We start from the raw sequence: 16,845 nt of genomic DNA on the forward strand, positions 1-16,845 counted from the left end.
CCAGGCTTCTGGCATCAGGCTGGCAGAGCATGGAATCATAGTTCAGGTTGGAAAAGCCCCATAAAATCATTGAGTCCAGCTACTAACCCAGCACTGTCAAGGCCTTCACTAACCCATGTCCCCAAGTGCCACATCACACATCTTTTGAATGCCTCCAGGGATGGTCGATGAGGCTGTGACAGTGCCATGCAGCCCCCGAGCCCAGCAGCCCCTCTGGAGAGCTCCTCCACAGCCCCCATGGAGTGGGAATGCTCACCCCTTGCCTGGCTCCATCCCCCTGGCTGCTGCTTGGCTGCCCCTTTCCTCTGCAGGCAGCAGGTGAAGTTTGGGATTGCTTTAGTGCTCTCCTGCTATTGGATATTTTCTCCTTTAAGTCATCTTTAAGTTGCAGTTTGTTAGCTCAGGGTCTCACAGGGATGGGAAATGACTGAGCTGTGCAGCCCTGAGCAAGCCCCCGATTTTCTCTCCTGTGTTGGAGCCTGAGCTCACCATGTGGGTGGGAAGGCTGGGGAAGGCTCAAGGGGGACAGCAGCCTTTGGCTCTGTCACTGTGGGCACCAGGAGCACCAGGCCTGTGCTATCTCCTGCCCCTGCTCAATGTCAGCAAGAATAAAATCATCCTCATCCTCTTCCTCCTCCTCCACAGACCTGAGCTGGTGCTGAGCAGCCAGGCACCACTGCTGGGATTTGTGTGTGAGGTCCTGTCCTGCTCGGGGTTCCCCATATTTTAGTGATGCTGATGGAAGTGCTCTTGCCTGTCTGACTCTTTCCCACCCCTGTTAGCCTTTGGAGGCTGTGCTGCACCGTGGCACAGCAGGATTTGTACAATTTCTTCGGGTTCTTGGACACGAGCCAGCATCAACAAACCTCGGGGCAGAAACTCTGCGAGGAGCAGGAAATGAGGGAGCTGTCGGGCTTAGTGTCTGTGCTAGATCACTCTAAAGCATGACTTAAATTCAGGTTTGCAATTTCCTCCCTTACACCTCCTCTGCCATAAACCCCAGTGCTGCCTCAGCCTCTGCAGCTAACCCAGAGCTGGGCTCGGCTTATGAGCTTGGGATTGGCCACAGTGTCCGGGTGTTAAAAGAGAGAGGGAATGGAGAGCTGATGGAGGGATAAAGAGAGCTGCAGGGATCAGCATGACAAGAGTTTGAGATCTTTTTCCTCAAAACCTGCCTCCTCTTTTTGCTGCTTTCAAGCAGCAGAGCAGCGTTCGCTGCTGCCGGGAGCCGCAGTGAGCGGGGCTGCCGGGAGGAGTGGAGGATGCTGGAGGAGAAACAGCCCCTGGAGCATCTTCCAGCCTCTCCAGCATGCTGCTTGGATCTGGCAGAAGATGAGAGAGGTCCCTTTCCTTCAGAGGCAGAGGAACTCCCGGCCAGGTGCCAGTCACGGTGCCCAGCATCCTTGTGATCCCCGGAGCGCCTCCCGCTCCTCCCTCCTCAATTAACACAGCAACCACAACTTTGTTATCCTAGGCATGAAATAAGGCTAATGAATCATGTCGCACTTTGAAGCCACGTTTAGATGTGGAATTTGACACGAGCTTTTACATCTATGTCACTCTGCCCCCTCGGCTCCCCCCCAAAGCCGGGCAGGCCAGCTCACTGTTTACCTGTCAGTCAGCGCAGGAATTTGCATGTTAGTTAAGCTGTTAGCATGAGTAATTACCGAGCGGGTCAGGGACTCCTCCCAGCAAGCCGCTCTGAAATGCTGCGCCTTGCCAGCGACATCTCTATCGCTGGAGGCCGGCAGGAGATGAATGCGAGCGATGACTCAGGGCTAATTGCACACTTCCACTATCGCTCTGCACCTTAATTAGCGAGCACAGCCCCGCTCCGAGCCGGGACAGGCTGCAGGAGCCGGGACAGGCTGCAGGAGCCGGGACAGGCTGCAGGAGCTGGCTTTGGGACAGGCTGCAGGAGCTGGCTTTGGGACAGGCTGGAGGAGCCGGGACAGGCTGCAGGAGCCGGGACAGGCTGCAGGAGCCGGGACAGGCTGCAGGAGCCGGGACAGGCTGCAGGAGCCGGGACAGGCTGCAGGAGCCGGGACAGGCTGCAGGAGCCGGGACAGGCTGCAGGAGCTGGCTTTGGGACAGGCTGAAGGAGCCGGGACAGGCTGCAGGAGCTGGCTTTGGGACAGGCTGCAGGAGCCGGGACAGGCTGGAGGAGCCGGCTTTGGGACAGGCTGAAGGAGCCGGCTTTGGGACAGGCTGAAGGAGCCGGGACAGGCTGGAGGAGCCGGGACAGGCTGAAGGAGCTGGCTTTGGGACAGGCTGAAGGAGCCGGGACAGGCTGAAGGAGCCGGCTTTGGGACAGGCTGAAGGAGCCGGCTTTGGGACAGGCTGAAGGAGCTGGCTTTGGGACAGGCTGAAGGAGCTGGCTTTGGGACAGGCTGAAGGAGCTGGCTTTGGGACAGGCTGAAGGAGCCGGCTTTGGGACAGGCTGCAGGGGAGCTGCAGCACCAGGAGCGGAGCTGGCGGAGATGGACACGGTCAGGCTGGAAGGAGAGGCAGCATCTCACCTTTGGGGTTCGGTGTTCCACCGGCAAAGTGAAATAAAGGAGCTCTTGGTCACCCCCTCACATAGGAAGGGCCATTCCTGCCTGACCAGACCTCACGGTGTCTGCAGAGCTTCGGTCCTGAGCCCAGTGGCTCATTTCCTGAATTCTTCTTGGGATTTACCCTCCCCTAAGCTCTCTGGACACCTTCAGTGTGTTCCCCTGCTCCACACCTCTGTGAGAAAAGGGGGTGATGGTCGCAGAGGGACTGAGTGACCCACAGCCAGGGGAGAGGAACATCAGAGGGGAGAGGGACATCAGAGGGGAGAGGGACATCAGGGGGGAGAGGGACATCAGGGGGGAGAGGGACATCAGAGGGGAGAGGGACATCAGAGGGCAGAGGGACATCAGAGGCAGGTTGGTGGACATCAGAGGGCAGAGGGACATCAGAGGCAGGTTGGTGGACATCAGAGGGCAGAGGGACATCAGAGGCAGGTTGGTGGACATCACAGCACCTCAGGAGGGTGACCCTGTGTCAGCCATGCTGTAGCTGCTGCAGGATTTTGTCTCCAGACCCCCAGGTGCCATCACACTGGTGAGACCCCAGGTTGTGTAGAAGAGTCAGTGACCTGTTCTCAAGCACCCAGGTCCACATCAGCGTGCACCTGACTGAGAGCTGACTGAAATGCCAGATTTCCCAGGATCATCCCTGGACAAAGTCAGCCCCCACCTCCCCAGAGTTCAAAATACTGGGGAACTTTGCTTCCTGATGCTCCTGCTGCAATGTGCAGAGACATCTCAGCAACAGAATAAATCCTCAGGTCATGCTGGGATCAGAAGGGCTGATAAAAACTAACTGGGGAGGAAACTGCCCTGGGGACTGTGATGGGAGAACAGCAGACAGGAGTCCAGGAGGGGAAATTTCCTGTGGAAGCAGGAGATTTTCTGTATGTCCACACTGTCATTGGGCCACAGGTAACCCAGGTGTGGGAGCCAGGTCCTGCAGCTGCACGTGGAGCTCAGAACAGGCCACAGGAGCTTTGCACAAACACCTGCAAGAAATCTTGGAGAAACTTTTGTTTCCTTAATTTCAAGTTTGCATTGTTTTGGTACAGTCAAAAATTAGAGTTTAAAATTTTTTTAATTTTTTTTTTTCAGTGTGCAAAAATTCTGTGAAACAAAGCATTAGTTTAGAAAATTGTGACATTTTGTGGTGATTAACTTCACACAGAGCTACTGAATTGTTTTATATATATATATATATATATATTTATGTCATGAAAGCACATTGAACAACCTGACTTTTCACAATATGACCTAAACCTAGATATTTTATTAATGTTTTTAATTGTTTACTCGAATATGGGATAAAGATAATTAGTACTCTTTGAAATATCTACATGTCTAGGTCAGACTTGCTCAGTTGTGTGACAGTGAGTTTGGTGAGGGCTTTCATTCTGATTTTTGTGGTGATTTCTTTCAATTATGACATTTGATTACATCACAAATGGTAATCTCAAAGAATTAGATCATATATTTCAGTCAGGACTGAGTAACAGATAATCTGGCTGATTTAAAAAGCAAAAATACTACGGGGTTTTAAACCTTATGTTGTAATGTCTCTAAAACCACTTGCTGCCACTACTTAAATGCTAAGCAGCAATGTAAAATTGTAATAGAAAAATGGTAAAACAAAATTTAAAAAAACCTCTCACCTTAGCTTTTGAATGTTTTGGAAATTTTGTTAAACTCAGGGCTGTTTCAGAGGGAAGATTTTGTAGGATTTTTTTCAAATATTAAATGGGTTCCAATTACACTTTTTTCTCCAAACATCAGCACTCGGTGAAGAACACAAATCCTGTGTTTTGACTGTCTCTGGTGCTGACTGCACTTACCAGAAACCCACTGAACAAAGTCCATCCCTTTTACAATTCACAAAAGCTACAGAATAAATCTTTTCTAAGGTAATGTTTGTTCTGAGAATAAATCGCGGTTGTTTGGAATGCTTAAACTTTCAAAAGGACCTGCTCTAAAAGCCCAATTTTTAAACAATTGGATCGTGAGTGTAATATGAATGTAGTTAAGATGATAAATGCAGCTAATTTTCTCCCTCTATTAGCCCCTTTCACATGCTACTTACAAATGCCACTCAAACCCGGCAATCCTTTCATTTTATTGTGCGGTGACGAGGCGATTGGATTAAAAATACATGATGGCATTTTCTAACTTGGATTTATAAGTGCCACCGCCGCATCTAATACTGGGCTGACATTTGCTGGGCGCAGGGGGAAGTGTGGTTTGTTGGTGCAGGCTGGGGAGAGCTGCCATCCCCTCCCTGGGGAGCCAGCAGGGATGGGACCAGACCTCTCTGATCGTGGTTGTTGGGGCAGTTAAAGCCTCTGCTGAGGGATGTGGGGTGTGCAGGTGGTGCTTGGCGGGGTGCTTGACGTGAGTCCTTCACTCTGGAGATCAGCCTGATATTGCAAGAGGTTTCATTTCTTGAGTTTCCACCTGAATAAGAGTTCTCAGCCTTTTCTCAGAACAGTAGCTCCTCTCTGCTCCTTCACCCTCCAAGGACATCTCTCCTGGCCGCTCCTTCCAGCTGGAGATGTCTTCCTTTTGGCTCTGGGGCATGCAGAGGTGTTGTGTGGGGTTAAGTGTCTGGCCTGGCTGGTGTCACAGCCCTCCCAAAAACTCCAACCTCCATCCATCATCCATCCATCCATCCATCCATCCATCCATCCATCATCCATCCATCATCCATCCATCCATCCATCCATCCATCCATCCATCATCCATCCATCCATCCATCCATCCATCATCCATCCATCATCCATCCATCATCCATCCATCCATCATCCATCCATCCATCATCCATCCATCATCCATCCATCCATCCATCCATCATCCATCCATCATCCATCCATCATCCATCCATCCATCATCCATCCATCCATCCATCATCCATCCATCATCCATCCATCCATCCATCATCCATCCATCCATCATCCATCATCCATCCATCATCCATCCATCCATCATCCATCCATCCATCATCCATCCATCCATCCATCCATCATCCATCCATCCATCATCCATCCATCATCCATCCATCCATCCATCCATCATCCATCCATCCATCCATCCATCCATCCATCATCCATCCATCCATCCATCCATCCATCATCCATCCATCCATCCATCCATCCATCATCCATCCATCCATCCATCATCCATCCATCATCCATCCATCCATCCATCCATCCATCCATCATCCATCCATCATCCATCCATCCATCCATCCATCCATCCATCCATCCATCATCCATCCATCCATCATCCATCATCCATCCATCCATCATCCATCCATCCATCCATCATCCATCCATCATCCATCCATCCATCCATCCATCCATCCATCCATCATCCATCCATCCGTCCATCCATCCATCCATCCATCCATCATCCATCCATCCATCATCCATCCATCCATCCATCATCCATCCATCCATCATCCATCCATCCATCCATCCATCCATCCATCCATCCATCCATCCATCCATCATCCATCCATCATCCATCCATCCATCATCCATCCATCCATCCATCCATCCATCCATCCATCCATCATTCATCCATCATCCATCCATCCATCCATCCATCCATCCATCCATCCATCCATCCATCTCTCCTTCTCCAGCCTGAGGCTTTGTTTCTCCAAGGTCTGTCTTGGTGTAGCATCATCCAGATGCTGGGTTGCTGACAGACAAACCCCAGGTGTGGGGGCATCTCTGGTGTGTTCAGCCACTTCTTCTTCATCATCATCATCATCATCATCATCATCATCATCATCATCATCATCAGATTATGATTATTATTATTGTTATTATTATTATTTCCAAGCAAGTGGGGCACTTGCTATTCTGGGTTCATCCAATTACAGCCAGGTCTGTGGCTCAGGTCCCAAAGGTGAGGTGCCTGCTGTCCAAGCCATCAGCTCTCCAGATCAGCCATTGTTCCTTTAAATGAAAGGGACACTAAAGTCCAATTATTGCAATAGAATGGGCTGCTTCTTTAAACTGAAGAATTTGACTCAGCTCAAGGGATATTTGTGATTGCCTCTGGCTTCCCTGGAGCTAAAAAATTATATGCTTTCCCTCTTTACTAAATTAAAACATAGTTGGATTGGTAGTGGGACTGAAGGAAGTCCCTGTCTGAAACCCCAAGTGTCAGCCTGCTTTGCAAACTCTGAGCTAGTAATTGGTTTGGAAATACTGAGTGAATAGGTAAAGAGGCTTCGGAATGATTTGTGCTGGATAATACAGAGTGCCTGGAACAGCAGGGTTTGCCTTTCCTGGGAGATTTTGCAAACGTTGAGTTGTTAATTTCAGGTTTGGATTCGTAAACACAATTAACATTTGTACTCTGTAAACAGTAGATGTACTTCTGTTCCAACAGCACTTTATTCTCATTTAAGTTCTCAGTAAGCAATTCCTTTGTTTCCCAAATGTCAAACTCAAGGCAGGCCCAGGGCTGCTGCTCTCTGCACTCAAAGCCTCTAAAATGTGTCCTGGCATCTGAGCCGGGACTGGGCAAGGCTTGAAGAGAGCAGCTGTCACAGCTGAGAGGAGCTGAGGCTCAGGGTGATCCCAGGGGATCCTGCATCATCTGCAGGGGGCTGCTGCTGGTCAGATCCCAGCTGGCCTCTGGCAGGAGCTGACAGTGAGCACCCTTGGTCCTACAGAGCTGCTGAGATGTCCCCATGTGCAGGCTGGTGTGGTCCCCTGAGCAACTTCTGCTGTTGAAAACAAACAAGAACCTTCATGTCTGATTCTCGTCTCGCTGGTGCAGCCTGAGCATCGCCTTCCTGGTGTCACCTGCCAGCTTGCAGACAAGGACACCTGGAAAAGGGACAAGTCCTCTGTCCTTCTGATCAGATGTGTGTGAAGCCATGGCCAAAACGAAAGCTGCTCTCCATGGGTGGTGTTGGTGGTGCTTTGTCTTCCTGGGGGTGACTGTCTGACTTAAATATTCCCTGGAAAATCATAAACCTCTGCCTGAACCAAAGTCACGGGGCCTGCATTTTGAGAATGAGGTTCAGGACCTCCAAGTTGGCTCCAAGAGCCAGATGATGGAAAAGAAGGCTTAGAAGCTGTTTTAGATGCCTTCAGAAAGGTGAAAGAAAGCTCTGAATCGTGGTCTGCAAGATGTTGCACAGGAATATTCCCATGTGGAGTCTGAGACTCTTGTTCAGAGGGTTCAATGGCACTGTTCATCTTGGCTGAGCTCACTCTGGAGAGGACCTGCCCTGCTTCATCCCAGCTTTGCACTCCAGCCCACCATGGCCTAGCTCATCATGAGACAACTGGGAATGGAAGAGTTGGGTTAACTCCCCTCCCAGTGCAGGGATCTCTTCATCCCTCCGCTGGGACAGTGCCCACAGGGCAGGGCAGATGCTCCAGACAGGGATAAGACACGAGCTGGTTTGCAAATCTGCTGGAGAGTGGATGTGAACAGCAGGAGCCCTGGTGCTCTGTCCTGCAAGCTCAAACACAGCAGCCTCTGGCTCATTATACCATTTACTGAGGTTATAACATAATGGCTATGCAAAATAATGTCTCCTTTTCTCTTCTGTTTTTTTTTTTTTCTTTAGTAAGTGAAAGTAAGTCTTCTAAGCCAAGGTTAACAATATATATTTATGAGTTGTAGCCAGCTGCTTCTATGTTTGCACATGTGTTTGTTAATGAAGAGTAACCTAAGGGTCAGGTTATTATGTAAATAACCATTGTCAAGGGTAAAGGTGAAGAACCCAGTAATGAGTTGTGTCTCTCTGTCTCTCTCACAAGCCACTAATGAATATTGGATATTGCCATTTGCAGGGCTTTTTACCCTCATTTTATCAGGGGGTGAGGGGCAGGGATGGCAAGAGAGGAAAGAGAAAGAAGTAAATTTGTAATTAAGCTGAGACAAGTTCTTTTTTTTTCCCCTCTCTCCAAACCAGCTAAAGCGAATTATTTCTTCTGTAGGAATTATACATAACTGCCTTGGCCTGTGTTTGGGCAAGAAACCACCTTCCTCCTGCATCATCCCTTTGGAGCCTCTGCAGCGCTCTCTTTAGAGGAAGCCCACAAATCAGGAGTCTGCATCTTTGCAGATAATACTGAGCTGAGGCGAAGGCAGCGAGCCATGGAGCAGAGTTTCCATGAGGAAGGTTAAGAGCAGACCTGCCTGCCCGGGATTACTGCAGGGGTGTGAACAGAAGGCGCAGTCTCATGGCATATGCTTTTCACAGCGTGCCACCCAGAGGGGAGCCTTTGGCTCACAGACACCAGAGCTGCTGCTGGGGTGGGAGGGCAAACAGGTCTGGATGGATTCTGTGTGCCAGCACGGGGGGCACAACCCGCCTTTCATTATCCCCCGTGGCCCAACGCCCTCAACCCCAGAAGGCAGCACAAGCCTTGCCCAGCAGCTGGGTGTCCCCACCACCCTCCAGGTCCCTGCTTTGAAATCAGAGGAAATTAGGAAACCTTGGAGTGAAAGGATTTGGTGTGATGGGACATCCCCCCTGCTCTGCCCCCCGGGGTCACTGCTGCTCCCACCCATGCAGGGACACCACTGGCCTTGCCAGAACCATCACACCCACAGCCAGAGTCATCACACAGATTTCCACAGATTTCCACAGATTTCCACATTCGATGCCCAGCTCCCAACAGCTCTGCTCAACTGGGAGAATCCCAATGGGTTCCTCTCATTCCTCTGTGCATCCTTTGGCTCCTTGTGAAACCTGGGATCAGAAATCCCTGGGCCAGGGAAGAATGAGTGTCAGATTCAGGCATGGATAAATCCTCCAGCACCCTTTGTGATGGTCAGCGAGGCAGAACCCCAGGGGGCATCTATAAAAAAAAAATAACAAAAAATAACAAAAAAGAATAATAACATGTGATGGTCAATAATCACCTGCTAGGCAATGAGAGCATTTGTTTTCAAACCATGTTTTGTTCATCTTCCCCAAGTGTCACAGCCAGGAGTTGGCAGTAAAGGGGAGGCTGGGGATGTGGGGGGAGCAGAGGAGCCCCAGGGTGCAGGGGGAGATTCATAAAGGTGCTGGAGGAGGAGGAGGAGGAGGAGGAGGCTGCAATGTGTGCTCAAGCCCCATTTGGTGGTTTGAGTAATGTCGTGTTGCCGCTAGGGTGTCTCTGCAAACAAGATATTGCATCTCCGAAGAGTTCATCACACAAATAAAAAGCTAAATAGGAATGATGGGCTGACTAGCTGAGCCTGTGCTTTTTACTTTTATGATTGAGAAATAGTTGTTGAAATTGTCAATAAAAATAAATAAAATTAAGTTTCCCTAGTTAGGTGTGGAAAGGCGAGCCTACCTGTCTTTGCTGACAGGCCTTTTTGTTCTGTGTTGGCTTTTATATATGTGAAAAAAACACCATTGAGAGCTTCCAGGGAGCTGCACTGGGGCGGTTATTGCCATTTTTACATCCTTTATATGGGCTTAAATCCATTTACAGATGTGCTGGAGACAGAGAGACATTTTTTACAAGTAATTGTCATGTATACAAGGGTCCTTATGTGTCACAAAAAGATCTCACTTAAGAGAAATAAATGTGCTTTTCATCTTTTGTTGGCAGGAGCGGTGGTGGTTGGGAAGAGGGTAATTGGTGATCTTTTCCAGTCTGATAACCAGGACAAATAGGGGGGAGCAGAGAGTGGCGGTGCTGTCCCCGTTCTCTCTCGGTGTCAGCAGCAGGGGTGACAAATGCCACCAGCCGGGCAGGGACAGCAGAGCCTCTCTGCCCCGGGGTGACCTGGCTCTTCAGCCAAGCTCCAGCCCTCAGCAGCTCATCTCTGCACAGCTCTGCCTCTTTATTGCCCTTCTCTCTAGCTTAGAATTTCCCTTTTGCAATAAGTCCCGCGTGAGTTGGGTTTTGATTTATTTTTTATTTTGTTTTTTATTTTTGTTTGTTTTGGTTTTTTGGGGAGTTTTGGGTTTGTTTTTGTTTGTTTGGGGTTTTTGTTTGTTTGGTTTTTGCTTTGTTGTTGTTGGATTTTGTTTGTTTGTTTTGGTTTGGTTTTTTGGGGAGTTTTGGGGTTTTTTTGTTTGTTTGGGGTTTTTGTTTGTTTGGTTTTTGCTTTGTTGTTGTTGGATTTTGTTTGTTTGTTTGTTTTGGTTTGGTTTTTTGGGGAGTTTTGGGGTTTTTTTGTTTGTTTGGGGTTTTTGTTTGTTTGGTTTTTGCTTTGTTGTTGTTGGGTTTTTTTTGTTTGTTTGTTTTGTAGGTTATTGCTCTTGTCAGGGGCTGACATTTAAGAGTCCCCGGAGGCAGGTGGAGCTTTGACACCATCCTGCATCACCTGCATCATCCTGCATCATCCTGCATCATCCTGCATCCTGGAGAGGCTGTGAGGCTCAGATCCCTCCTGCAGGGCGCTCCTTGGGAAGCTCCAGGGCAGAGCATCCCCGGTTTTGGCCAGGGCCCCTCGGGGATGCCATTCCAAGGTGTTTCTCCAGAGGAAGATGTCAGTGAGGCAGTGCAGGAAGCCTGGGGAGCACTCTGCAGCCACTGGGGCTGGGGCAGGAGCAGATGCAGGCAGCCCTCGCTGATGGAGGGTTAAAGCAGGTCACAACTCAGGCCAAATAGCAAAAGGCAGGTCCTTTATTGCATAGATTTACTTATAAATCGTTTTCCAGTCAATAAAAGGCAAAGCAGGAGTGGGGTTGGAGGCCTGAGGTTGGGAAAGGCTTCAAATTACACCGAACCCTTTCTGCAGCACAGCAAGCTCCACTTTCAACAATTCCCAATTTCTGTTTAATAGCTGCTTTATCCCAGGAGGAGCCTCATGGGCCAGGCCTGGGCTGGGAGGGGCATGGATGGAGCATGGCCTTGAAATCAGGGACAGGTGAGCAGTAAACCTGGCTTGATAAATAATGGATGAATTGTGCTTGGTTTTGCTGATGATGTAGTGACCTTTTGGGAGGCAAGAAACAAAGAAACAGCAAATGACCAGCAATACTGATGAACAGGCTAAGTGAACTGGACACATCATTAACACCAGCATACCAAAATAATTACATGCAAGCGGGAGTCACACGGTCAGCAGAAAGTGAAACGAGGAAGTGGTTCTGGGTGAATTTGAGTTTTCCATCTCTCAGCAGCGAGGAGAGCTCCAGGGCTGTGGGTTTGGGGTGCTTGGTGCAGTTGGATTTTGGCCTGACTCGCTGCCAGGGGTTTGAGGCTTGCACCGGAGCAGAGATGGGGTGTGCAGGAGCCCAAACAGATTTGTTGAGATGATGTGTTGTAGAGGAGCCCTCACAGAGCAGGAGTTATCCTGTGCTGGAGGCAGAAATTGTGGGAGAAAAGCCCAGAGTGCCACAAGACTGGTTAACACACATCTTAAAGACAGGCACATTAAACTTTATCATCTTCTCTTAGTACAGACAACACGTCAGCCCCAGAGCAGCCACCCCTGCATTTCAGGAGTCGTGTAGTGATGCTGGTAAAACAGTCAAACCACACTTTGTGAATGACCAGATATTTGGCTGTATCAAGAGTCTGCTTGCTCTTCCCTGTTGGGAAACATTATTATCAATGGGGATCTGTTGGCAGGAAAGTGGGGAGAGACGCTGCTTTTCACACGCTCATCTGTTTTCACACAAAAACAAGAGTACTCATTATTGGTTATTCATTATTCCCCCATCTAATAAACTTTCTGCCATTCAGGCAGCGGGCAGAAACAGCAACACGCTGCTTTGTGTGGCCCGTCACGCATCCAGAGTAACAGATAATGAATGGGCAAATCAAACAAGCCTCCCAAAAACTCCATCTGAAAATTATTCAGCCCAGTGAATGCTCCTGAATAACAAATACATCTGCAGGAAGGAAGCTGGGTTGCAGTGGACTGGCAAACGGCATCAGGACCTGGGTTTGCAGGGAGTGATGGAAGCAGCATCGCTTGGAGCTTTCACTTCAGCAGAAATTATGATAATTTTCACTTTGTTTAGCACCTTCTATCTGAAAGTCTCCAAACACTTTACAAACTCAATTAATTAGTTGTGGTGAGACCCCTCCCCTGTTAATTTTGGCTGTGCATGCACCCATTTAATGCTGAATATCAGAGCGAATCTCACACATTTGCACCCAGCAAAGCTCTGCTGGGGCTGTGGCAAAAGCTCAGCTCTCCCCTCTCCTCAGTCCTCCTAGACCACACTTCTTCTCTGACACAAAACTTCATGGGAATCTTCAAATTATATCCAGTACACACCTGGCAGTGTTAAGCCTACTCAAAAAGAGTGCAAAATACTCTATTTTAATATTAGCTATAATATTATTAAAATTTTTATTTATTTATTTATTTATTTATTTATTTAGTTAGTTAGTTAGTTAGTTAGTTATCTAGCTATCCACTATTTATGCTAATTGTTGATTGGACTTGAGGATCTAAGAGATCTTTCCCAAACCAAATGATTCTATGATTCTAAATGGACGAAACCAGATGGGGAAAGTACAGCAGCTCTTATAAAATAATCTCTTTTGCATTGAAGCAGCAAAAAATTCATGGTGGTTTGTTTCATTTTGGTTTTGTTGTTGTTTCTTTTTACTTTTTGATGTTTCCAAACTAAAAATAAGCCAAGGAATGAATACCATCAGTCGAAAAGGAGCAGAAATATTCTGTGGAAAACCTGCTTGGATTTCTTTGGATTTTTCTGCATGTTTAGAGCACAACAGCAGAATTGGTGTACATTGCTCAGCTCGGCTCTCTGGTCAGAGCAAACCCTCTTTTTCTCACTGTCCCCATTGTAGCTAACCCTGCACAAAAACAAGGAGCATTTTCCTGCTGCTGGCCAGGGCTGGGGCTGCTGTTGGGTTGGGACGAGCACGGCTGAACGCCCAGCGCTGGCTGCATTGCAAGAAGAGTTAATCCACTGCCATCTGTCTTTATTATGCTCCTATTGTTGGACACCACAGCCTGGAAATCCAGCAATGAAACCCAGTTGTTCCTTGCCATTCATCATGGTTATTGCTGGAGTTGTGTAATGAAGAGGGGAAGTGCTGTTTATTGCTCTCCCCTCTTTAGAAACTATCCTTAGGGGTAGTTATGGATGGTTATTGGAATCAAGCACAGGACTCTGGGAGGTCCCCCCTTCACTCTGTTTCTGTGTTGAACCACGAGGTTTGATGGGGTTTTATGTCTACTTTTGCTTTGGGGCTGGTCTGCTGCCTCCTTTTGTTCTCAGCGCCCTGAAGTTTGGCTACCTCATTCCTGGCATGAAGTAGAACTGGAGGGAAGGAGGACAATTAATATGGTAAAAACACAGGAGGTGAGTGCCCTCCGGGGCAGGGACAGCTCTGCCAGGCATAAAAGCAGCAAGTGTGCACTGCAGCCAGGGTTTAGGTATTGTCCTGCTCAGGCATGGAGCCCTTTGAAAATCACTGATCATAAGGGCAAGTGCTTTAGGTTACAGCTCCTCTCTCCAGCGGTTTCTGGAGGCTGAAAATCAGACAAGACTCCAGCTGTGCAGGTGAGGGATGGAGGGGACACAGGAACGGTGCAGGAGGTGAAAGAGCCAAATATAATTCTCACAGGGCAGTGCAATGCTCCTCACTGGGGATTACAAGGATAAAAATGAGAATGCATTCAAATAGATCTATAATGAGGATCCTTCAGTAAGTCATTATGCCTGCACTGCAGCAAACAGATTTTGGAGATTTTGGGGTGAGGCACATTCCCTCTGGGTGTTTTGAGGCAGTTTCTGGACTGCAGGATGGTTGATCCCACAGAGATAATGTATTAAAGGACCTGAAAGTTCTTCCATGCAGAACTCAAATTGCTTGATGATTAGCTCTTCTGTTTTGATAATTTATACTGGTTCTTGCAATTACTCTGGGAAACAAAGAGATGTGGGCACACTGAACCTCAAAAAGGCACCAGTTCCCCAGCTGCTCCACTTCTGCTGCCACACACCTTGGGTGGGTTCAGGCAGTTCACAACCTGCACAGGCCACTCCCTGCTCTAGACACCAGCTTCAGGGAAATTCACAGAGCCCCAAAGCTTATGGACCAAACTGGAATGAAAATGAGGTTCTGTGCCAGAAATAAGGCCTTTGGAAGGTGCCTGGTGTGCAGATGGATATCCAGCACGGCTTCATTATCAGCAATTTAGTTGTGCTGGCAACAGGGGAAGGGTGTAAGGAGCCTGTGGGATAAGAAGCCATGGAGAAGAAGAGCTGCCTATCCAGGTATCAGAGCCTGCACTCTGGCAGTGCTTCTGGGCATGATATGTAATAGGTATGAGATGAGCTTCAAGGGCTAAAGACATGGAAGGAGTTAGAGATCTCTGTTGTGTTTCCAGATAACGTATAGCCTGCACCTGTCAAAGCTGCTGCTGATAAGGGGATTCTGCAGAAAGTAATTAAAACTCGAGCCCCTGGTATTTATTTAAAGGGGAAACTCTTGGGACTTGATAGGATTTTGTTGAAATGGACCAGGAAGCTGATTCTTAACGTGCCACGGAAAAGCACAGAGAATTAAATCTAAAAAGAGAGGCCAAGCAAGACTCACAGTGCCCTGACACAATCTGTAAGGCTGCAGAAGCTGTGAAGGTCTCTCTTACATGCTGAAAATGCAGGATAAGTCAAGCAAAAAAAAAAAAAACCCTCCTGGTGACACAGGAAATATTTGTTCCTGGAGAAAGGTGTAGACCTGCGTATGTTGACTTGGAGAGAAACGTGTGCTGTTATTTTGGACTTCAGCTCTCTTTTCCCTGAGGTGGCTTTCCTGGAAAACAGATAGATCTGAACAGACAGCTTTGCATATTAAGTACATTTTTTTGCTAGACTCTGGTTGTCTGAGAAACTAATTTGTGACAATAGACTATGGTTTAGTAGACATTATCTTAACCAGTTTGCAGCAAAGTGTAGGTTCAGCAATATCACCCTACTGCCTGTGGAGTCTCACCCAGGGCTTGGTGGAAAATTATGCCCAAGTAATAAAGTACTTATTGATGGGGTTTGCAGGCTCCCAGCCTGATGTATGGCTGGCTCTTTCAATTATGGAATGGCAGCAGTGAAGCATGGATTGTTATCTGCTGACATCTTGTACAGCAGAAAAATGAAAAGCAGGAATTCCTGTGTCAGAGTCACTCGGGACATGGAGAAGTATAAAGAAACAGATGAGGCAAAACAGAAAAAAATCAGTGTGGCTTAGGTCCCAAGAGCTGCCATCACTTCATAGTTTTCCATGGAGTCCCAGCACTGGGAAACAAGAGTTTGAAAGGAAAGTGGTGTCACCTGGATTTTCCCACAGTGGTGTGGATTTTTCTCCCCTCTGGCAGATTTAGGAGGAGTGTCAGGTGATGCTGTCACCAGTGCCTGGCTGGGAGGAGAAGTCGGTGATGTGAAGTGGCAGAGCCAGCAGCCAGCCAGCCCCAGTGCCTGTGTCAGGAGGCCAAGCCCAGAGCCAAGCCCAGAACCAAGCCCAGAGCCAAGCCCAGAGCCCAGCCCAGAGCCAAGCCCAGAGCCAAGCCCAGAACCAAGCCCAGAGCCAAGCCCAGAGCCCAGCCCAGAGCCAAGCCCAGAGCCCAGCCCAGAGCCAAGCCCAGAACCAAGCCCAGAGCCAAGCCCAGAACCAAGCCCAGAGCCCAGCCCAGAGCCCAGCCCAGAACCAAGCCCAGAGCCAAGCCCAGAGCCCAGCCCAGAGCCAAGCCCAGAGCCCAGCCCAGAGCCCAGCCCAGAACCAAGCCCAGAGCCAAGCCCAGAGCCCAGCCCAGAGCCAAGCTCAGAGCCCAGCCCAGAGCCAAGCCCAGAGCCCAGCCCAGAACCAAACCCAGAGCCAAACCCAGAGCCCTGCAGTGCTCAAAGCTCTTTGGCAGCTGTGACAGGAGTGATTTCCTCTCCAGTGCTTCTGCACATTTTGGAACAGGAGGTGATGTTGGAACTGCTGCCTCTCAGGACCAAGCTCCCTGTGTAATGAGTGGTCAGGATGCCCAGGACACTGCAGAATAATCTCATTTGGATAGAGGCACAGAGGACAAAAACCCTTTGCCAGAGATCTTTAGTCCCTGGGAATATGCTGAACTTCCTTGGAAAGCCTGTTTTGAAGGACAGTCCCTGCAGGAAAGTGATACAACAGAGATCCAAGTCTAAGCTAGGAAATTTTCCATCTTATTCCTTTTTGTACCCTCATACTTTATTCTAATGAGCCACACCCCAATATGTCATTCTAGACTTCAGCTTACAGGAAAAATTCCCCAAGTCAATGGTCCAGCTTAGGAAGGCTCCAGTCATGGAGGGATTTAAGTGCACCTTCATCTTCAAGTCCATATTAACCCTTGTAAATTTACAACA

This window comes from Cyanistes caeruleus, chromosome 19, assembly GCF_971803275.1.
Source record: "Cyanistes caeruleus chromosome 19, bCyaCae1.hap1.1, whole genome shotgun sequence".
Lineage (NCBI taxonomy): Eukaryota > Metazoa > Chordata > Aves > Passeriformes > Paridae > Cyanistes > Cyanistes caeruleus.